The sequence below is a fragment of the Fukomys damarensis genome, unplaced genomic scaffold, assembly GCF_012274545.1.
Source record: "Fukomys damarensis isolate Sample0158 unplaced genomic scaffold, DMR_v1.0_HiC HiC_scaffold_8, whole genome shotgun sequence".
In the NCBI taxonomy this organism is placed as follows: Eukaryota; Metazoa; Chordata; class Mammalia; order Rodentia; family Bathyergidae; genus Fukomys; species Fukomys damarensis.
In genome coordinates this window covers 3544484-3569175 of record NW_022900920.1, presented here as the reverse complement: position 1 = coordinate 3569175, position 24692 = coordinate 3544484, and the positions used below count along the sequence as shown (strand labels likewise).

Sequence of the window (24692 nt, the reverse complement as noted above, 5' to 3'; positions counted from 1 at the left end):
AAAAAATGATTTTTAGTCTAGCATCCAGACAGTTTGGACCTAAATGAAGGAAGATCTACATTTCCAAAGAGCTGAAGCCAAGGTGAGATGATTATTTACAGGCATGTTTATGCCTTCTTACAAAAAGCTTTTGTAGGAAGGTAATACTAGCCAAAATCTGTGAAGAATCTGTGGTCTTCTTTCATCCCTTCTACATATATAATTTTCTTTTAGGCTTAACAAAATTAGATGAGCTTTCATCAGGAAGATACTTTAAGAAATCATAGGAAAAAAAATCACACTAAAATTTTGTCCTTTAATTTGGCAAAGCAAAAGTTTTCAAAAAGTACCTAAAGGGAAAGTGTCTGGATTGACATTGTGTTTATATTCCCTTAACCAAAATCACATCTTTTTGTGTCCTGTTTGCCTGTTGTGAAATATATTCAAGCAAGTGTTGGATTGACCTTCTGACATCAGGATAAAGATTGTGACAAATTTCAGTATAGTTAAGCTTGTGCATGGTATAGTAAGCTAGAGTGGAGAACTCAGGAAGGAATAGTTTGGGTACAGCTAAGTGGGACGTTTTCCTATTCTATTAAAAACATACCTACTGCTGCCAATGAAAGAGAAAGGTCACTGTGCTGTGTGACATCCCTTCTGTGGGACAAGGCTCCGACCACCAATGACACTTGTGCTTTTCATTACGACAGATGTGTTAACCACACCGTGCTGGCCGTGCTCCAGCCCTAGCCATTTCAGACTTTTGCTCCTGCAGCCTTCCTCATCTTTACCTCAGTTAGCTGTAGAATGTTTCACTTCCTGTCCTAAACTTTTGTGAGGTGTCATGACTGTTAAACAGCTGCCATGTTGCAGGCCAGATGTGGCTGCACTTTAGTGTGCCTGAAATGTTCCTCGTATAAAATATTAGATAGTTTAAAGGTCTGTTTTTAAGGTTTGTAAAACACTTAGGATTCCTTCAGACAAGAGAGTAATTGGCATTATTCTTAAACTGTATGTGAAAAAGTTGCCAAAGCATAATATACAAATGGTAGAAATACTGTAGTCCTTTTAGTCTCTTGTTTATAAATATATATTGCTAGATACTTTGAGGATAATGAGTGAATATACTCTTTTCTTTCTTTCTTTTTTTATTTTTATTTTTTGGCATGGAAATCGAACTTGGGACCTTGAGCTTGCGAGGCAGGCAACAGCACCACTGAACTAAATCCCCAGCCTACAAGTGAAAATAAGTGAATGTGATCTAATTAGACTTGCAAAATATGTAACAAGGATTCTAATCAAAGGCCTTAAAATGTAGGCATTACATTGAGTTTTGTGCTTTAACTGAAATAGGGACATTATTTAGGAATAGGAAACAAAAGAAAAGCATAAGTGCATAAGAAAAGCATAAGTGTTTTATTAAGGTCTAATTAAGGCAAAATACAAAGATCATAAATGAGTAGTTTGACTAGGTTTCAAATGCATGCTCTTATGTCATCTCAACGCTTTTACTTCCCCTTCCCTTCCACTCCCACCTCTCCTTTCATCCCTGGGCCTCCTTCCCATTTGCAGAGGATCTATCTCCCTATTTTGTATTATCTATCTTTATGTTACCTTCTAAAATATGTATACTGGAGATTTCTCATATAAACATATACCACATCTTCTTTATCCAATCTCTAGTTAATGGGCAAATGGGCTCTTTCCAAGTTTTAGCTATTACAAACTGTGCTGCTATAAGCATAGATGCACATACATCACTGTGGTAAGATTCTTTTAATTCATTTGGGAAGATATCCAGCAGAGGCACAACTGTGTCAAATGGGACTTCTAATCCTAGCTGTTTGAGGTATCTCCATATTGATTTCCACAGTGGTTGCACCAGTCTGCACTCCCACCAACAATGACGAGGGGTTCCTTTCTCCCCACAACACTGCCAGCATTTGTTATTGTTTGATTTTGTGATAGCAGCCATTCTTTCTGGGATGAGGTGGAATCTCAGCATTATTTTCATCTGCATCTCATGAATGACCAGTGATGTTGAACATTTTTTCATATGTCTATTTGCTGCTTTTACTTCTTTTTCTGAGAAATGTCTGTTCATTTCAGATGCCCTTTTTTGAATCGAGGTCTTTATATTTGGGGGGATCTGATTTTTTTTTTTAGTTCTTTATATATTCTTTATAGTAGACCTTTGTCTGAAGAACGGCTGGTAAAACTTTTTACCGCATTGTACGTTGTCTCTTAGCTTGGTTGGTGGTTTCTCTTGCAGTGCAGAAGCTTTTTAATAAGATGAGAGCCCAATTGTTGATTCTTTGTGCTAGTTCCTGTGCAACTGAGAATGTGTTCATAAAGTCTTTTTCGAAGAAGCACTTTAATTTGATATAATGGCATTTGTTGATTCTTGATGTTTTTGTGCATTTGGGGTTCTGTTCAAAGTCTTAACCTACGTCTTCAAGAGTTTCTTCAGGAATAACTATTGTTTTGAAGAATCAGTTCATTCATTAATTGTATATTTTTCATCTCAATTCATTGATTTTTGCTCTGATCTTTAAAATTTTCCTTTTTATACTAGCTTTGTATTAGAATGCTCTTGTTTTTCTATAACCTTGAAAATAACCTTTATAGATTATTTCTCTGGCCTTACTCTGTTTGTTTAATGTGGAAATTCATAGCTATAGTCTTCTTTCTAGGACTGCTTTCATTGAACTCCATAGGTTCTGAAATGTTGTTCTGAAGTTATTATTTGTTTCTACAAAGTTCAATTTCATCCTTGCTTTCTTCTGTGACCCACTGATTATTCAAGAATATTCTTTGATTACCATGTTTGTTTAATTTCTTTTGTCATTGATTTCTAGTTTCATCTCAATTTGATTTGATAATATGCATGGAATAATCCAGTTTTATTGCATTTACTTAAATTTATGTGCTCTTGAGAAGAATGTGTATTTTGTTGTTTTGGGGTGGAACTGTAGATATCTTTTAAATTAATTTGTTCAAAAGTGTGGTTCAACTTTGATATTTCTTTGTTGATTTTTTTGTCCAGTTGATCTATTTGTGATAGTGAGATATTGAAGTCCCCTGCTGTTACTGTGTTGATGTTTATGTAAACATCATACATAACCTTTGTGTTCAATGGTGTTTGTTTTATGAAGTAATGTGGACACTGATATTCAATACATATACATTTACAATTGTTACCTATTCCTTTTGAATAGTTCATTTAACCAATCTGTAGTAACATTCTTTTTCTATTCTGATCAGTTTAGCTTAAAGTCCACTTTATCTGAGAATAGACTACCTACTCTTGCTTGTGTTTGGGTTGTCATGCATAGAATATTCTTAGTCTATAGATTTCTTTTTTATTTAAATGGGCCTTATGGCAGGCATGGTGGCGCACTCAGCCTGTAATCCCAGCACTCAGGAGGCTGAGGCAGGAGGATCACTGTGAGTTTGAGACCAGCCTGGGCTATGTAGTGAGTTCCAGTTCAGTCTCAACTACATAGTGAGACCCTGTCTCAAAAAACCAAAACCAAACAAACAAACAAAAAACCCAAATAAATGGGCCTCTTGCATGGAGCCTCTTGCACTGGGTTTTGTTTTTATATCCAATATGCTAATTAATTTGTATCTTTTGTTTGGGCATTGACCATTTGTGAAAGTTATTGACTTATTCCTGTCATTACATTTTTTTATTGTTGCTGATTTCTTCATTTTTCCCTTGTACTTAAATGTTCACTCTGCTTAATGTATCTGTTTTATTAGATTTTTTTGACAACATTGGCTTTAGTCTAACATATCCTTGGGCTGGGGATTTAGCTCAGTGTTGCCTCCTGCCTCACAAGAACAAGGTCCTGAGTCCGATCCCTGATACCAAAAAATAAAAATAAATAAATAAGATGTCCTTGAAAATTTTTTGGAGTGCATATGTTTTTGGTCATGAATTTAAGAATACTTTTGTCATGGAAAAACCTTATTTCTCCATTAATTTTGAAAGATACTTTTGCAGGATCTTTAGTTGTGGTTGAAAGTTGTTTTCTTTAATGGATTGAAACACTTCACTTTGAGCTCTTATGGCATTTACACTTTGTGTTGAGAATTGTGTTGTGATCCTAATGAGTTACTTTTATAACTAATAATTTGTTATTCTCTACCAGCTTTTAGGATTCGGTTCTTTTGTTGGAGTTCTGAAAGTTTTGCTTTGATGTGTTATGGAGAAATTGCACTTGCTTACATGAATTATCCCCCCATAGAGCACTGGGAAAGATTTCTGCTAGAATTTCCAGGCACAGATTTTGTATGTCATTTGTTGTGTCTTTTGATTTTTGTCTAGCTCCAATTGATTTTAGCTTAGTCTTCTTTGCATCACTTAGTAGGTATTGGACCCATTTCTCATGATATCTTGCTGTTTTCAATGTATGTACTTATTTGCATGAGTCCTATATTCCGTTTTATACATGAAGTCTATTATCTGCTTAGTTATAGATCAACTTTGAGCTCACCAAGCACCTTATTGATCTGTTTTTGTTTCTTCTTTTTGTATAATTCAGATGTTTGGTGTTTTATTTCCTACCTCTTGCTGCCCCTTGGAGCAGCTTTGGGGAAGCTGAGGGGTTTTGGAGGACATTTGTTGCTCTCTCTCTCTCTCTCTCTCTCTCTCTCTCTCTCTCTCTCTCTCTCCTCTCTCTCTCTCTCTCTCCTGTGTTTGTGCATTCACTGAGGCTTGAGGAGTTCAAGACTATTAGACTTGAAAGACTTTGTTGCTAGTCTGGAGTTCTCTTTAGTCTCTGCTTTCCAGGGCTGTGGTTTTGGCTTTGTCTGCATTTTGATATTTATCTACCTCTTTAACCTACTCAGTTTAGTAGGATTAGATCTGGTTGCTCTGTTGCAAGGAAAGAATCCCAACTGGTTACATCACTATCAATAGATTCAATCTTATATCAGTCATGAACATTATTACTTGTAGCATCTTTACTTTTTGATCACTGTCTCATACAGACTATACTATACTGCTAGTACTAACAGGTAGATTGGGATGTAGGGGGGCAGGGTGAGGAAAAAGAAAGGGGTAAGTCAGGAGGAAGAGAGGAGAGAATGGAAATAAGCTTAAATACAGATAGGAGATCAGACTCTGTTGGAATTATTTTTACAGTTGGAGTGAAAGGCTAGTGGTTGAGGGGGTTTTAAAGAATATTTGAAGAAGAAGAGATGTAGAGGGAGAGAAAGAAGTGTAAAATTGGAGTCAGCTTATGTTTGAATATCTATACACAGTTGTAGTGAAGGTTAGCCTGATTTATCCTTGAAAACTATTTTTATTAAAACACTCATTAGTAGTTTTTCTATATAATGGAATACTACTCAGCCATAAAGAATGAAATATTAGAGTCATTCATAGGAAAATGGATACATATTGAGGATATACTCCTAAGGGAAATACATAAGTCACACATGTGCAAATACCTAATAGTTTCTCTGGTGTGAAAAACTATAATGGTACATAAGATCCTAATGAGATAATTGACAATGTGAAATAGGAAGAAAAGGGCTAAAGGTGTAGAGAAAGTGGGAAGGGTAGGGGAAAGGGAATAAGGGAGAAGGAAAAAAACGAGAAAATGAAAAAGTGGAAATAAAGTATTTGTAAATAGGGAAAGGAGGAGGGGGTGAAGGGAGGACAGAGTAAGGGAAAAAAATGAGAACCAAGACCTGTCATGTAAAGGTACCAGATCCCAACGATGAATGTAACTGTACTGTATACCTAAAATGTACCAATAAACTCAATGAGAAAAAATTAAAAAATAAAACACTCATTAGTTCTTATTCTCCTTTGTACTTAGACTATATAGATATAAATATAGATATAGATAGATATGTGTTAGATAAAAGAAGAAAGGGAAGATAAAAGGATGAGAAAGAAAGAAAAGATAAGACAAAAGCAAGAAAAGAAAAAAATTATGGAAGAAACTGGAAAAATCTCATGCAGTTATTAAACACAAAATTCAAGCATCTTCATAGTGTCATTTATATTTCTGAGTTCAATTGCAGGTCTCTGAGCTGGACTTCCCCACACACCAGGATTCTCTTAACTGCCTGCTTATGAGTAGGAAGGCTTATTGATTTAGATGGCCCTCTTTGCCTGACTCTCAGTTGCAAGTTGTACTCTGAGTGTGGTTAACTGTAGGTCTCTCTCTCTCTCTCTCTCTCTCTCTCTCTCTCTCTCTCTCTCTCTCTCTCACCACTTCAGTTAATTTGGTGAGGGTAGTGTGCAGTGTAACTGATCCAGCACCCAGTTCTACACCAAATTGTACCAGGTCCTTCTCCATCCCTACCCCTTTTCTTACATAGCAAATTCTGTGGCCACCTCTGTCATTTTCCCTTCTCAAGATTTCCACCTAGCATGTGGCCATCTGGCTGGGGCACCATTCTCTTTTGCTCTCTTTCACTGGTCATTCTCCCCTAGAGAATCATTCCCATGAACTTGGAGGATTCCTAGGCTAGCTATATTCAGTGGCCTCTGGCAGGGAGTAGTGGAGACCCCTACATGAGTACCTGCTGATGAGCTAGGAGGCAGCATGCAGGATGTCTTGTGGGCCTGACACAGTGTTTGGGGGAAGGAATGGGTGAGTACTTACTTGTTTGTTAATCTAGGCTCTTCTTTCCCCAGGGTCCTGACTCCTACAGATGCTGCTCAATCGTGCAGCCATCAGAACAGTTTACTCAGTGCTCAATTTGCTCAGTCTGGGTCCTTAATACGATGTAATTTTGTTTTCAAATTCCCCTGGATGCTCTCCAGTGTCCTCACATATACTCAGCTTGCTGGCTTTTAGTTTCTCTCTTGCCATTCTGTGTGAATATTTCACTTGCAATGTTCCTCTTCCTGATAGAGAGGGTAAAAGGGTTAGGGGCCTTTTCTATCAACCTAATGGCCTTGGGTGTTCTCTACTACCCTCTGCCTCAGTGTACCTGTTTTCCTGCAGATACTGGTTCTTCCCTCTGGTGTATGTGTCAGAGCTTCCTTCTCTTACTGCTGACACTTAGATGACCAAATCTGAGGACATTGCTTTTTCCAGGATATGAAAATAAACTGTATATGCATGTTTTGTATATGTGGCTCCCTCTGGCCCAGATTCCCTGCAATTTTTCTCCCTTTAAGCTGCAGCTCAAAGGGTACCTCTTTTATGAAGACCTTTCCCAGGAATTCTATGCACTTAGTTCTTGCTCTATGTTCCTTGAAATGTCCTCTATTTTAGTACTGATTGCAGTATCTAGGTAATCTTAATGCTTAAATTTTCACTGAATGACTGGATAGAGGAACCATGGTTTTAACTCAATGTGACAAATGTTACAATTCAAAGAGATCAGAAAAAGAACAAGAATATACAATCCCTTATTGCCAGGACTAGAAACTTAGTATTACTTCAGGATAGTGATCCCCAATACAATTATTATCCCCATTGTGAATGACTCAGAGAAGTTAAAGACTTTAATTAAGATCAAACCGCTGCAAATATATTTTTTCAGGATTGGAACCCAAAGTTGTTTAACTTCAAATCCTGTACTTCCAGCCAGTACAATATGAAAATATTTTGGTTCCTGTATCACATTTTAATTAAATTTACAATGGTGATCATTGAGAGTATCTGTAGGTAAGAAGAATACTGTTTATTCCTCATGTGCTTTGTGCCTGTTTTATATGCATTATTTCTTTTTTTGGAGGGGTATGGAAACTGTTTTGCTTATAGGAAGATTACGTACTAATAAAACCATCATAAGTTGAAAATGCATTTTATATGCTGAACCTTTGAAACACTCTATCTTAGCAACAGTAAATTGTAGAATAATCATTGTTCACTCCTAGGATCACATTGCTGGGAGCTAAAGCTCACTATTGCTGCCTAGCATCATGAGAAAGTATTGTATGTACTATGTATTTTTAGCCCAAGAAAAGAACATTTAAAATTAAAAGTACAGTTTCTACTGAATATATATTGCTTTTGTACCATCTTAAAAGTTGAACTATTGGAAATCGTGTATCTTCTATATATATTTCTTACATAAGGAGCTTTTGACTGTCAGGCTTTTCTTATTTTTCATTTTTTCATCCATATATCTAGCACAATGCCTTATAGGTGCTCCATGAAAAATTTATTGACAAATTAAATCCTATTTTTCAATTATTTTAACCCAGAGGCTGGACTGGACTTGGAAATAAAGCCCTCACCGCCTCAGCTTAGTTTCCTTATAGATCTCCCCATAGATGCTTGCCAGCAATATAATCTCATGCCTATCTTCTGAAATACATTAACATTTTCTACTTAAAACTGTCTTATTTTGACCCTTTTCAGGAGTTATTACTAAGAAGTTCTATAAAAGAACAAACTGATTACTATGAAAAAACTAACTGTTTAATTATAGAACCAGACCTAAAGAAAGCAGAAAGCTAAAGGGGAAATAGACTGTTCTAGTTCCCTGATGCCTCAGGGAACAATAAATATATTTATTCATAAAATTATAGTTTTGTAATTTTTAACATTTTTTTTTGGAAAGTGAGCTTTCCTTCTATATGCTTACCCTGAATTTAGGCATAGGCAGTAAAATACTGTCTGTGTCTTTTATGGAATTAAAATCTGATTGGAAAGAAAGATAAAGATGAAAGATGCAATTGATTCCATTTTAGATAAGTGGAAAGGCATCAGTGCTATATGGCTTTATAGAAATATTTCTGGAACTGAGGAAAGGGAAGAAGTAGTTGAAACCTGGAATGGTCAGGAATGATTTTGGAGACAGTGAAGTCACTTAGATGCGGGTTGCTTTAGAATTCCTTCTAAACAGTTGCATGTTGCTTAAAGAAAAACATAGCACTTTGGTAAGTGGTCTCACTTCTACTCATTTCATGATGTAACTGAAATAGATCTTGATATGCCCATTAATCTGACTTTTTCTTATACATTCATATTCTCTTTCATCCTCAGACCCATCTCCCATTATCCTTTATTTTCATTGGATGGTGAAAACTTGAATTCTTTTACACCTAAGTCACACCATGTTGTGCTTTGATTTAAAACATCCCTGGCCTCCTTGCTCTTCCTTGAAAGTATGCGGTTTCTCATATGTGAAGAGCTTTGCATTAGATATTCTTCTGTTTAGTTTTCTTTTTCTTTCCTTCAGATGCCTGTGTGGCTTGTCTGTCATTTTCTTTAGCTTTTTGTTCAAAAGTCAAACATGCTTTCCCTGCCAATTATACAAAATACCTCTCTCTAGTCTGACTTTGGTACTTCACAGTGCTTTGATTCTGCTTCATCTCTCTCCAATTTATATTTATCTGTTTATCCATTTATTGTCTGTTACATCCTGCTTGAATGTAAGGGAGTTGTTATGGTTTATATTTAAAATGACCCCTAAAGTCTCATATTTATGAAAGATGATTGGATTATGGTTGGATTACATCTAACTTGCTGTTAGATGGGGTCTGGTTAGGAGAAATGGGTCACTGAGGGCATGGCCTAGAGGGATGCACTTCTTTGCCTGGTTCCTCCTTCACACTCTGCTTTCCAGACACTCCATCATGCCATTCTGCCTTGAAGCCAGTAGACCATGGGCTGTAACTGTTGACTAAAATAAACCTTTCCTCATTTGAGCTGTGGGTGTTGATATTGAGTCTCAGAGGGGAAAAAAGTGATTACAACAGATCTGGGTACCAAAGAAGTGGGGTTCTTGCTGTGATGTTATCTGGCCATGTGGTTCAGAAGCCTTTGGAACTGATATGGTACACCAAGTAACCCAAGTAAGCAAATAATCCGAACAAGGGAAATATAATTCCCACGCTGCTAGATAGCTGAAACACGGGTTTATGTTCCCTAAAATCAAAGAATGAAAAAAGAAATAAAATCAAAGAATGAATTCCAGGAATAGAGGTTAAGAGTAGGAGAAATTTATTGAAGGAAAAGTAGCTTCTGTCTAAGGGAGACAAAAGGGGACCAGCTTTTCAAAGATGATTTATAGGACAAAGCCAGGAAGTGAGGTAGGTACAAAGCAGGGAAAAACTGTAAGATCCAATGGAAAATACAAGGTGGGCATGAGGTGGGATAAAAGCATAATCAATGAATAAGATTACAAATACAGTCACCCAGGTAATATTGATTAAATGGGGATCAAATAGGAAATTAAGTTCTTATAGAAAGTTACAAGGAATTTCCAGAAAGGAAATGGGCTAGGGATCTTGATGCCTATTTAGAATATTGATCACTGTTATTTATCCCCAAGTGAAGTAAGTGGGTATAATACTTTTTCTCCTTTTATAATGCTTACCAGTGAATGTGTCTTCATTGTCTTTCATATTGACTACTCAGATGCCCAGTCTAACTGACTAATTAACTTGTCTAAGATAGAACTAACTCTTGGGAAGAGTTTGGAAAGATTTGAAGATTCCAGCTAGAGAAGCCCTAGAATGCTATAAGCCAAGCTTGAAGGGAGGTTCATGTCAGATTTAAAAGGCAGACTCTAAAGACCATGCTTAGGAACCGAGTTGAGAACAAAGACTCCATTGGCCAATGGACTAGAGACTATGTGTGTTATTCTCTGGCAAGTAATTTGTATATATTTTGTTCATGTCCTGGTTCTTTGCAGGAAACTGAGATTAAAGGTCATAGACTAATGAGGAAATTTCAAAGCAACCCAATATCAAGGCTGGGACATAGATACTACTAGAGCCTTTAGCCACGTTTATAATGAAAATAAGGAGGAAAGGCACATTTAAAATTTTATCACTTTCACCAGAAAGGAAATGCCTATGAAGTAGCAAGGAGAACTTGATTCCTGAAAGGATTAAAAAGAAGCCAGGTACTTTGTATCAGGACAATAGGAAAGATATCTTGAGGGCATCCTGGGATTTACAAGACCTCACCCTTCAGGAGCTCAAGGGTCCAAAAGTGAAAGATTTTGATTTATTTTTTCTTTTTTTTGGTTCTGGGGATCTAACTCTGGACCTCACACTTTCCAGACAGGCACTGTGGCAATGAGCTAGATCCCTAGCCCAAGACTTTGATTTGAATAGAGAGCCCTGGGGCATCTTGCTCCAAAGCTGATCCCTAGAGAATTAATTCCCTCAAATTCAGCCATCCAGGAACTCTGGGGCTACTACAACCACCATAAAAGAGGTTCCTGCTGGTGGCAAACCTTGGTGTCATCCATGTGTATGTAGCTGGCTTTATTGTCATGCAGAATACAAGAGTTATGGGGTCAGGTAAGCTTTTACCTACTGTACATTTTGGAACAAGGCCGGGGAGGGCACTGAATGAAGCTGTGGGAGTGAATCTGGAAGTGCAGTGGAGGGCTGAAGATGCCAGAAACATGGAGTCCTCAGCTGAGAAAAGCAGCAGGCACTGAGCAGAGTTACCCCAAGAAAGAGGATATGGGAACTATGGAAGACAGTGCTGTAGAAGCAGGGCTTCTAGAGTCATTTGGAGTTCACATCATACCACAACTTGTGTCAAAAACCATCGTGGAGCTAATGTTTACCCTGCTGGATTTCGATCTTCCTTTGGTCCCATTGCTTTCCATCCTATTCTTCCTTTTAAAAAATACCTTTATATTGTATGATTCCTAGAGATGGACTAAGTGCATTTTGCATAAAGAGATGATCAACATTTTGGGGGTCAGGGGAATGTCAAGGTTTAGATCAGGGTCTGGTCAGAAGGGGTGGGTCACCGGGGCTATGACCTGGAAGGTGTATCTTCCTTGGTAGCTCCTCCCTCTCTCTCTCTCTCTCTCTCTCTTTCTCTCTGCTTCCTAGCTGCCCTGAAGTAAACAGCTTATCTGCTCAGACCCTTCCGCTATGCTGTTCTGCTGTTGAGCTAACCAACCATGGACTCTAACCAGGAGCCAAAATAAACCTCTCCTCCTCTCAGTTGTATGTGTTGTGCTTGTGTCCTAGTGATCAGTTAATGACTAATGTAGTTGTTGTTTTGATCTATATTATATTCTTAGATCCTGCACGTTATAGACAGTCACTAAATAAATGAATGAATGAGTTAGACATTCGAAAAATAAGTGGCCATTTTTTGAAGGCTAGGAGATTTATTGTTTGTTAAGGAAATGGTATGAGAAAAAAGTAGAATACTGAATATGCATAATTAAGTATAGGGGCAGTGAATAGAACAGTTTCCAGATAGGAAATTAGGGCAAGGCATAGCAACGAGAGTCATTGCTCACGACCTGTCAATTGCAGAGACATGTTAACCATAAAGACACCGATTCACAGCGCCAGCTCCCTGTCAGACTTAAATGAGTTCTTCACAAAAACCATGACAAAGCAAATAGGCTGCTTTTAGCAAACAACAACAACTTATCAGTAAATAGAGCAAATGGACTCAAAAGGAAGTATACAAAGAGTCCGAAAATTGTTTACCCACCTAAGCAGACCATCTTTGGGCATCCGAATCGAAAATATTTCACCCCAGATTCATTAGCCCCTTCAATACCTGTATAAACCTAATTCCTTTCCCAGTTTTTTGCTAATATCTCTCCTAGTATTAACCCATCCATTCATGAATGAAATCTCTCCCAGCTAGGTGTTATTCTTTCCCAAAGTCAGCCCAAATGTGATAGATGGCTTTTCCCAGCTAGCTGCTAGAATCTCCTGATTTTAATTCATGATTTTAGTCTCTGTTCATTAGAATAAATTTTTCTTTCAAATCCTGTTTTGACAACTCCTATAACACTCCTCCTCGTAAGCCCTGTACCTAATACCAATGAAGGAATGCCATCTTCAATTTTTCTGGGATAAGAACTTCATGAGATCAAGCAAAGCCCTGCACTTGATACCAATCTTCTAGTGTGAGATCAAGTATGTTTTTTATAGGCTATTTTAGAGCTGACATCAGGAAAAAGATATAAATGATGTTGGCCATTAAGTTTATGGCTGCTGTGAGCCCTCTCATGAGCCTACTCTAATTCCATAGGGTGTCTTCTTTTTCTGCTTTAATTAGCTCACACCCACTCTACACAGCACTTATTTTCAGAGCACTTTTTCTTGAACACTTCCTTTTCTTCTTTGATTTACTTGTCACAATCATCAATTTGTCCAATTCATTGAACAAGGAAAAGCTTGGAAAGCCTGGAACAGTGTTGATCACTAGAATATCTGGTGACAGCATGATTGGGTTGTGAGTTTGAATTAAAAATTGTAAGACTATGGCCTCAATGTGCATCCATTTAGCTATAAATGTCTCTAGTTTCTCATTCCTATGGCTGAGTAGTACTCCATTTTATGAAAATACCCACATCTTCTTTATCCAGTCTCCAGTTGAAGGGCAGTTGGGCTCTTTCCAAGTTTTAGCTACTACAGACTGTGCCACTATAAATATGGGTGTGTAGATGGGTGTGTATGTGTATGACTCTTTTATTTATTTGGGATGATACCCAGCAGAGGAATCATTGGGTCAAATGGAACCTCTAATTGTAGTTTTTAAGGTATCTCCATACTGATTTCCAAAGGGGTTGCCCCAGTCTACACCTCCAGCAACAGTGCAGAAGATTTCCTTTCCCCCACAGCCCTACCAGCATTTGGTATTGGTTGATTTCTACTTTGCAGCCATTCTTTCTGGAGTGAGGTAGAATCTTGGTGTTATTTTCATTTTCATCTCTTTTGTGGGGGCAGGGATTGAACTCAGGACCTTGTGCTTGCAAGGCAGGCAGCAGAATCATTTTCATCTCTCTTTTTTTTTAATTTTATTGCGTTTATTGGTACATTTTAGGGATACAGTCATTTTCATCTCTTGAATGACCAGTGATGTTGAACATTTTTTCATATGTTTACTTGCTGTTTCTACTTCTTTATCTGAGAAATATCTGTTCATTTCAGATGCCTGTTTTTGACACATGTGTAAATACTGAGTAATTTCTCTGGAGTGAGACGCTGAAAGTGTAAATAAGGATCAAAATTTATGATAGATAATGTGAAATATGAAGAAAAGATCCAAGGGAGAGGGGAGAGGGGGAAAGGACATATTGTTCAAGCTACTGCCATGATGCTGTAAGTGCTTTTGTTGCAAGGATCATTTTTTAGTATTTTGTCTGGCATTGAGTAATAAGCAGTACATATTGATTGCATAAGAATTATTGACTGGATAGAAACAATTTTCAAAGAAAGATCTTGAGTGGCTTACTTTAAGCTTACCCAACAGAGTACTTCCTAAACTCTAGTATTTCGGCAAGCTTTCTCTATAGTTTCTTGAGAGCAAGTGATTCAAGTATTTAGCCTCATAGCTGAGACCCGAAACATGGGTTTCTTTCTTCCTTAGTGATGAACTATTAAAACACAACAGAATCTGTTGTGTTAGAGGTAATAACTATACCTCCTATACTTAGATTAAATGGAATGGAAATAGAATTCTTGGTATAGTTTTCCTGATGACTAGTTTTCTATCCATATATGATTACTTATTGAGATTATAATATTTGATAGAATTCACAGTGACTTTTCTTGACCCTAATTAATTTTATCTGGGACTTTTCTTGATTGGTTACTGGCAATTTTAACATTAGAAGGGCACATCATCTGTTTTTCCGTCATAAAGTTTTTTTACTCCTGATTCTTATTCCCCTTTGTTCTTTCTTATCACGAAATAAGAATTTATTTCCTTTTCAAATGTTCAGTGACTTTATTCTAAAAATTCAGCCAGGTATTCATTAATTCCATAAGAATCTTTTAAGTGTTGGAAAATCTATTCAGTTTTCATAAACATAACTTCTCCATAGGATGTCCTCCTACCCCTAGATATTTTTGTTTTATTGTTGTTCTGTGATTAACTTAAATATATTCTAAACTAACAGATTTACATATTCATTTCTCCTTTCCTTGCTCCATATTCCTCACAAGCAGAATCTCAGTGGCCATAGTAGTTGAAAGTGAGTTTTTACGACATAATTCAGATCAATGATAGGTAAAAAGAGCTGAAAACCAGGACCAGACTAGAACCACAAGTCTTAATTATGGGGAGGATATGCTGATCTGGCTATCTCCAAACAAAGGAAGAAAAAGCAACACAGAACAATAGGGAGCTTCTTTTATAGGAGCTGGTTGGGGTTAGTCTGAGCTGGGGTGAAGTTGAGTGAGGTAGTATTAAGAGATTGGAGGAGCCTGTGGCATCACTAGGAGGGGCTTGTGACATCACTAGCTGCTAGGAGGTAGCAAGTATCAGGTCACTCTTTTGGCAGGAAAAGAGGCATGATGGGAAGAAGAAGCCTGTCCTTTGTTGGGAGAAGTCATATTTTTACATGGAGTCTGCGATTCGCTGTGGCGCCATCTTAAGGCAAGGGAAATTTAACAATCTGTTTATGTTTTCTTTTTTTTCTGACAGATGGTCTTTTATCGTTTTATGCCCTGATTAAGGGCCAAGGCTTTTCCTTTTAAAAGAGAATTTTACAACACATGTTGAACAGGATGAACAAAACCTTAATTTTTAGAAAAAAAAGGTTAGAAGAATTTTTTTTTTCAGAGTGATAATTTGCAAGCAGTGGTTTTTTTAATATAGAGTTAGGGATCAGTGGATTTTGAGGGAAAGGGGTGTGTAAATGGGGTGTTGCTACAATATAGGATTCATGTATTAGTGTTAAAGCAGCTTTGGGAAAATAGGAAAGGATGTGTAAATGTAAGGATAAGGCTGACTTTTTAAAAAGAACGGATGGACAAGCAAAGATAGTTCTAGAAATAAGGCATTCGAAGGGATAGTTTTAGAGTAATGGGAAAAGGCCTTAGAGGTAGAAATAGCCACTAGGCAGATGATAAATTGGACAAAAGTTAGAAAAGGATCAATATTTGAAAAAGAATTTGTTACTTTCAGTAGTTTAATGATGTTTTATCTACAGACTAGAGCCCATAGTAAAGCAGAAAACAAGAATAACAAGTATAATTAAAATGTCTTTGACTGTCAGTAACTCAGATACTATGGTAATTTTTCATAAATGTTATTTCTATATGTCTTAAACTAACAATGTCAGAGTGATATAGGGGGAATAGATGCATTCGTAAACCTGCTAGATATTCAGTAAATTCTAGGAACAATGGAGGTTGACTAGGAAAATTTATTGAGTGAAAAATAGCTTCTGTCTAAGAGAGACAGAACCTATTTCCCAGGGTAGCCTGTTTCCCAGGGTATTGTTATAGAGCAAAGCCACGAGGTGAGGCAAGTTCAAGGTGGGACAAAACTGTAGTCAACTAGTAAGAGTACAAGTGCAGTGGATTAGGTAATACTGATCCAGTGGGAAATCACGAGGTGGGTATGAGGTGGGACAAAACTATGATCAGCCAAAAAGATTACAACAAGTATAATTGTTTAGATAATGCTTAAATGGAGATCAAATGGAGAAACAAGTCAAGTAGCAAGCAGCATAGAAGGAAGGACTAAGGATTTTCTGTAAGGGATGGGTTAAGGCCTTGGTACCCCACCCATGTGATGGATAGTGATTGAAATATCAATCACTGGGGCTGGGGATTTAGCTCAGAGGTTCGGTGGCCTGCTTGCAAGTGCAAGGACCCGAGTTCAATCCCCGGTACCAAAAAAAAAAAAAAAAAAAAAGAAAAGAAATATCAATCACTGCTATTTATTCCTATGGGAAATAGGTGGATGTAGTAGTTTCTCTTTTTATAATGCTCATCAGTGAATGTGCCTCAGTTGTTTTTCTATGCTGAGGGTCCAGCCTTGTCTAACTGCCTTAGAATAATTTCTAACTAATCTGCAATCAGATTATGAGAGCCACTTTCCAGATGAGGATGTTAAAGGTCTTGCTACCGGTCTCATACTAGAACGTGGGTTAAACATATTTGTTTCTAATTCTCAGTCTCTTCCCTTGTATACTGTACTTCTCATATCTAGAAAGGGGAACATTTCAAAGAAACATTGGTGATAGATGTTAAGAAATACAACGGTCTTCTGGGAGGCCGAGGCATGAAGATTACCAAATTTAAGACTAGACTGGGGAATTTATTGAGACTCTGCCTCATAAAATATATATTTTTTAAAGGGCTCAGGATTATAGCTCAGTGGTGGAACATTTACCTAATGTGTTCAAGGCTCTGGTTTCAATCCCCATTTCCTCAAAAACAAAACAAAAGATCAAGTATGGAGTACATAAAAAATTTAAGTTATCTAAAATGAAAATAAAGTGGTATTAAATATGATTTTATTCAATAATATTTATGTAAATATTATTTCAAATAAGTACTATAATAAAATATTTTATTTAAATCTAGGCTAAGTATGAGTTTTATTCTACTTGAGGGTTTTGTTTTCCCCTTTTTCCAGTTGCCTACTGGCTGATATGGTTGAGTTTTTCTCTCACTACTATAGGCTCAATATTGGAAAATTGTCACCTAACATAAACACAGTAGTTTCATCTTTAGCTAGGGATTCTATGAGGCACAAGTACTAAAACTGTTGGAATTTGGAAAGTTCTAATTGTAATATCTCTTTGTATTCCAGATTACTAGCAAGAATTGAATCATGAGGTGAAAATATTCGATTAGTCAGATTATATATATATATATGTACACATATCTATCTATATATGTTGTTTTAACTGTTTACTTAACATTAAAACTTGAGCTGTGCTCTTACCCATATCCCACCACTTCAAATAGCAATTGTTAGAACATAATAGAAAATGATAGTTTATTGACATCATATTTTTATGATGTGCTAATTGATTAACAGTTATTTTACTTAATTATTACCATGAGATAGATACCATTTCTTTTTTATTAAATGTAATACAATTTGATATTACTAAAGAATATATAATAAAGCATTTTTCTTATGTCTATGAAATTTAAAAATTTCATAACAAAATAATTAAAAGATAAGAATGGTTAATATACTGTGTACTATAAAGAATGACCAAATGTCACTCAGAGTGCAGGTCATAAACAAAAAAGACATTCTCTCTCTTACAAAAAAACCCAGATAATTGCACAAATTTTCTTTTCAATGAACTAAGAGAAACTAGTACTATGAATGAAACAAACTAGCATATATATTGAAATATTTTTGAAACAATGCAATATTTCTTTAATTGAAGTTAATAAATGTTAAGGGTTGTCCATGGGCATTTCTTAAGTTGAAAGTAGCAGACTTTAGATTTTTCTGACTCTAGATGCCCTGCCTTTCGGTATACAAGATTGATTGCTTGTGCAGAACTACAAAAATGAAGATGCTTCTAATAATTTCATGTGTGAAATTCATCTCAATGGGTTGTGCTATTTTCATTTTACTTAAACCATGCAAAAATGGATATCTTTGTCTCTAGCCGCAGGTGCCTTCTTAATTTAGCTTCAAGCTTTAGGATATACTTCTTTATGGTGCCTTTTCCTTTTTCTTGCAAGCTCCTTCTTTAGACATTTTCACTTATGTTTTAAATATCCTTTTGGAAAATAGGATATTTTACATATATGTAAATCAGTGATATAGGATTTATTTTCTAATTCTTGTTTCTTTCTCAATGAGCTACTGTAGCAGCTATGTCTTATAAAGTCATAGAAGCACTGAGTAGAATTAGGTTTCAGTGAACTTCAGGTTTCATTTTATCAGCCTTGTTTTTATATGTATTTATGTTTAAAGTTATCTTATTTAACATACCATGATGGAAATTCTAAAAATATATATTTTATAATAAAATACTGAGAAGCTTCTATGTATTCACTTTTCATCGCTGTGACAAAATATCTGAGAAAATTAAACTATAGTGGGAAATTTTATTTTGGCTGATAATTTCAGAGGTTTCAGTCTCTGGCCAACTGTTTCCATTGTCTTGGGCCTGGGGCAAAGCAGACAGCATATGGTGGAAGAGGCTACTCAATTTATGGCAGCCAGGAAGCAGGAAGCCTGAAGAGGAAGCAAGAAGCAGGGAAAGGGAAATGGAAATGAAGAAGGAAAGGGAAATGGAGAGAACAAGATATAACCTTCCAAGGGCACAACCACAGTGACTTACTTCCTCTAGCTAGGTCTCACCTCTTAAAACGTCCTCCCTGGCATGATTTTGTCCTGCACATCTGTTCTCTTTGGGCAGTAGCTGTTTATTTCAGTTGGTGTCCTCTCCCACCTAATTGCATGCAACCACTCCATGCAAGATTTGATGGATATGGGCGTGAGCCACCCAAGCCCAGAACTTTTTAGGTTGTGAACTAAAGGCCAACAAAGATTATCACTTTAAGATGGATAATGACAAAAATGAGCACCAATCGTCATTAAGAACGGTCAGTTTAGGGGCTGGTGCAAAGGATGAATTGCACATTGTGGAAGCAGGGTTAATGAATTACAAAGCCAGTCCAAATAAAGTAACAGTAGCAACTTTGAAAATGTATGTACAGCCAAAGGTTTCCATTGGGGGCTTTGAAATTACACCACCTGTTATTTTAAGGTTGAAGTGTGGCTCAGGGCCTGTGCATATCAGTGCACAGCACTTAGTAGCTGTGGAGGAAAATTCAGGGTCAGGTGAGGAGGAAGAAGACATAAAGCTCCTAAGTATATCTGGAAAATGATCTGCCCCTGGAAGTGGTAGCAAGGTTCCAGAGAAGAAAGTAAAACTAGCTGCTGATAAACATTGTGATGATGATGATTATGACATAATAAGAAGAGGAAGAGGAAGAACAGGAAGAAGAAGGAAGAAAGAAGAAGAAGAAAGGAGGAGGAGGAGGAAGAGGAAGGAGAAGGAGAAGAAGCAAGAAGAAGATGAAGATGATGATGTTTTATTTGTTTGTTTTTTGGTACCGGAATCGAACTCTGGGGACTTTGCAATTGTGAGGCAGGCGACGAAACCACTGAGCTAAATTCCCTGCCCAAGATGATGATGATTTTGATGATGAGGAAACTGAAGAGAAATCTCCAATGAAGAAATTGATATGGGATACTCCAGCCAAAAATGCACAAAAATCAAACCAGAATGGAAAAGACTCAAAACCATCAACACCAAGATCAAAAGGCCAAGATTCCTTCAAAAAAGAAAAGACTCCTAAAACACCCAAAGGACCTAGTTCTGTAGAAGATATTAAAGAAAAAATGCAAGCAAGTGGAGAAAAGGCACATTGAACAGTCCTGGGCACTACTGATAAATTTAAGCCCAAAGATGGGGAGAAATTTAGTCCATACTCAGTATCATCAACAATCCAGACTGAAGTCTATTTTAATCTCAATCCCCTTTCCTGATCTGCTACTCAGACCCTCTTCCAAGTTTTTTTTTTTTTTTTTTTTTTTTTTTTTTTTGTAGGAGGGGCCCGAATTCAGGACCTTGTGCTTGCCAGGCAGGGAACAGAACTGCTAAGCTAAATCCCCAGCCCTTCCTTTCCTTTTTTTTTAAAAATTGAGTTTATTGGTACATTTTAGGTATACAGTACAGTTACATTCATTATTGGGATCTTGTACCTTTACATGACAGGTCTTGGTTCTCATTTTTTTCCCTTGTCCCTGTCCTCCACCCCCTCCTCCCCTCCCCATTTACAAACACTTTATTTCCATTTTTTCATTTTCTCATATTTTTTCTTTTCCCTTATTACCTTTCCCTACCCTTCCCACTTTCCCTACACCTTTAGCCTGTTTCTTCCTATTTCACATTGTCAATTATCTCATTAGGATCTTATGTACTATTACAGATTTTCACACCAGATCCTTTCCTTTTTTGACTACTGTGATTCAGTGAATCTTACATAATGCTTTCTGTTGTGCATATGCCTCATCTCTTGTTTTAATTACCTTTGTATCTCTTATCTGCTCAATAAATATTAGAATGAATAAAAAAATTCCAATACCTCTAAACAATGTGATCAAATTATGAATCCATTGAATGGATTAACCCACTAATAAGGTCAGAGCCTTCATGATCCAATAGCTTTCCAAAATCCCTACTTCTGATCATGACTCTATTGAAGACCAATCTTCAACACATTGGCCTTTGGGAGACATTTCAGATCCAAATCATAACAATGCAATATTTTCCTCAGCCTGAGTAACATGGGTAATGTAATTGTAAATGTCTTTGGCTTCTAGACTCAGACCGGGGATTGAACTTGGGTCCTTGTCCTTGTGAAGCAGGCAGTGGCACCACTGAGTTAAACCCTCAGCCCCATCCAATATGTATTTTAAAAAATGGTTATCATTTCATGAATCCACAAATAAAGCTTCCTCACATATTATAGATGTTATTTTATCCCTGTTAGGTATGGGCTCAGATATAGATCACTGTGTTGTTTGCTTTCCCCTTATTGTGCAAGATGCATGCCATCCCCATTATAAAGGAGAGATTTGGAGCCAGGGATTTAGCTCAGTGGTTCCACCACCTGCCTTGCAAGTGGAAGGACCCGAGTTTGATCCCCACTACCAAAATAAATAAATAAATAAATAAATAAATAAAATGATGATGATGATGATGATGATGATGATGATAATTGAGAGCCTATTGATGGATGGTGATTCCCTTTAGATTATATCCCTTTTCCCTTATGCCCACTCAAAGATATATGTTTATTTAGCAAAGAGTATCATAGCTTCAGAGGTTTCAGTTCATGTTTAGCTAGCTTCCAGGCAGAAACAACATTGTAAAAGGGCATGGCAGAGCAAAACCACCACTTTATGGCTGCCAAGAAGCAGAGCAGAACATTGCCAGAGAGGAAGGGGCCAGGAACTAAAAATGGCTCCCAAAGTGATGCCTGTATGAACCTCCCAGATACACTTAGAAATGTTCTTTTCTAATGCTGTTGGCATATCTCAAGCCAATCAAGATCACAATCCAGTTTAACTATTACAATCAGAAATTTAATGTTTTTTCTGGATGTGTTCTTGTTTCCTTACTATTGCAGTCATGACTGACAGGTCTCCAGCTTATGCTTACGTTCTTTCTATAAAGCTCAGCTCAGCCTTCTTGCACTTAGGAACACTAGACAGCACTTAAAGTACTATGCTTGAGGGCCATTTTAACAATTAAATGACCAGATACAGCACAAACTTGTGAAAAATGTGGCATTAAATAGTCCAAGAAAACAAAATACCACTTGTTTACAGTGTGACAGCTGAAACAAGAACTATAGCTACCCTTATTTGACCTCAGTTGGAAATGTGCAATGTGAAGTGGCTCCAATATTTTGCCATTCTGTAAAACTCTGAAAATAGCCAAGAAAGTACCACAAGTATTGATGTTGGGTTACAAATGAATTTTAGCAAGTAGACAAATTAACACATATATATTTGGGGTATGGGCCAGTCTGTGCTTAGTAGAGAAACAAATTTACCACAAGATGTACAGATATAAAAGAATTTACAAGATTGGCTTACAGTGGCCACCCGCAGGGTCAGGTGTGGAAAAGTACAAAACGGCTGTCTGTGTGCTGGAGATCTGAAGGACCCAGTTGAAGGCCTTGAGTCACCGTCACATCCCATGTAAGTCTGTATTAGGAGGCTGAAAGGTCTGCAATGGAAGGCTGAAGAGTCTGCTGGGGAAGCCAGGTGACAATGGCCAAGGTGAAAGACAAAGCTGGAGCTCCTTGGAAGACACAGAAGCAAACCTTCCTTCTTTTCCTTTTTATTTCATTCAGGTGGCAGACATATTTTTGGTGTCAGTCACACTTAGGGTGGGTCATCTATTTTTAATAAATCCCTACAGTCACACCCAGATCTATGCTGATGCAGTTTATTTGAGTGTTTCTTACTCAAGCTGATATAATCAATAACTATCACAAGGGAAATAAGGATCAACTTTAGTAGAATTTGTTGCAAAATAAAATATTTTATACCTTGACTTTTTAAATTTTTGTATTTTGGTACTGGGGATCAAACGCACAACCTTGCCCTTGCAAGGCAGGCACAGTGCCACTGAGCTAAATCCCTGACTGCCTTGACTTTTTTGTGCCTTGATTTTTTTTTTTTTTTTTTTTTTTTTTTTTTTGGTGTGGGGATCAAACTCAGGCCCTTGCACCTGCCACCTGCTACTGAGCTAAATCCCTGGCCCTACCTTGATTTTTTGTGTCATGACACTTTGAATGAATTAAGAAAAATAAAATGATATAAAAAGATGCCACGTACTTTATTGCCTTATATTTCTCTGAATAGCTCTGTGAAGGAAGCTTCTAAATTAAGCATCAGATTACTATTAGGTGAAGAGAAGCTAAAGTAACTAATTATTTTCTAATAATACAATAAGCTACTGATTGGTCAAAGTATGACTATGGCATTAGATTTCTAGTTATTTTTGCTATTTTTCTTGGTATTACTCTGTATCTTGTCTTTTGAAAGCCTATTGATGAAAGGTGATTCCTTCCTTTTCCCTTATGCCCACTCAAAGATAAATGTTTACTTAACAAATATTACCTAAATTTGCTTCAGCAATATTTGAAAATTTTAGTGTTTATTTAACAAATCTGATATAATGGTTAAAACTTCAGCCTGTGGTATTGTTTGTTTCACATCTAACTTTTCATAGCTATGTAGGTTTGGGCCTGGTATTTATTTTCCCAAGTCTATTTCTCCATTTGTAAAACTTGTGAAATTATGATATATTATCTCAAAATACATTAAGTATATGAAATATAAATATTTAAATTTATAATTATATATTAAACATACAAATATATGGATTATAAACTAAAAATAATCTGTAATTCAAATACATAACTATTTTAGATGGTGTGAGTTAATTTCTATTCAATAACACAATGCCAACTAAATGTAAACATTTTATGAAATGTATATATCATTAATACAGTAAAGAAACTTTAAAATGAGAGTACAGTAAACTTTCTGTGACAGACAGTATTTGTTCACCTTATTATTATTTTATAACAAAGTCCCAGGAAAGTGAAATGACTTGTTTCCCACACTCCACTGTTAAGTCTAGCTGAGCTGTTCCTTTTATGAATTTATTATTTTGTTTTTTCTATTTGAATATTAATTTAAGAAAATGTAATTAAATAAAATTTATTTTTAAAATATAGTAAGTCTCCTGCAGCAAGTTGTGGGCAAAGACCATATTTGTTGTCTTTTTGGTTCCTGATGGCCAAGATCATTGCCTGGCACAGAATAGGTTCTCAATATGTGAATACTGAATGAATAAGTGAAGCACCAAATGTCACAGTTTTATATTGTGAATCAGCCTTCCTGTTTTCTATTTCCAATTTTATTTCCCAGTGTTATTTCCAATTAGTCCACACATTTTAAACATTATTCTAGATTGATAGAGGGTTGCAAAAATATATAAAACAGTTGCTGAGCAAGGAACTTCTAGTTTGTTACATACAGCAGATGGACAGTATGTTAATTTTCTATTTTTGCTGTAACAAATTACCCTAAACATGGCAGTATAAAACAATGGAAGCTGATTTTTTTTATAGCTCTGAAGGTCAGAAGTCTGAAATCAGTTTGTCAGTAGGGCTAGGTTTCATTAGAAGGCTCTAATATAAATTATTTTCCTTGCTTTCAAAAATTTATTGTTGTTGTTTGTTTTTTGAGACAGGGTCTCACTTTGTAGTTCAGGCTGGCCCTGAACTCATTATGTAGCCCAGACCTGCCTTGGACTCACAGCAATCCTCCTGCCTGTGCCTCCTGATTGCTGGGATTACAGGCATGAGCCACCATGCCCAGCTTTCCTTGCTTCTTATTGTGTCTGGTGACTGTAGATGTTCCTTGGCTTGACTACATTGCTCTAGTCTCCATTTTCATGGTCCTATACCTCTTTCTAGT

At 36.6% G+C, this 24692-nt stretch overlaps 1 protein-coding gene and 1 pseudogene across 3 annotated transcripts in view; both read left to right on the top strand.

Annotated features, from left to right (window-relative positions):
- The window catches only part of Hpse2 (heparanase 2 (inactive)), a 770839-nt gene that overhangs the window by 253496 nt on the left and 492651 nt on the right, over positions 1-24692 (top strand). The window lies entirely within an intron of this gene.
- Positions 19025-20126, top strand: LOC104872298 (annotated as a pseudogene).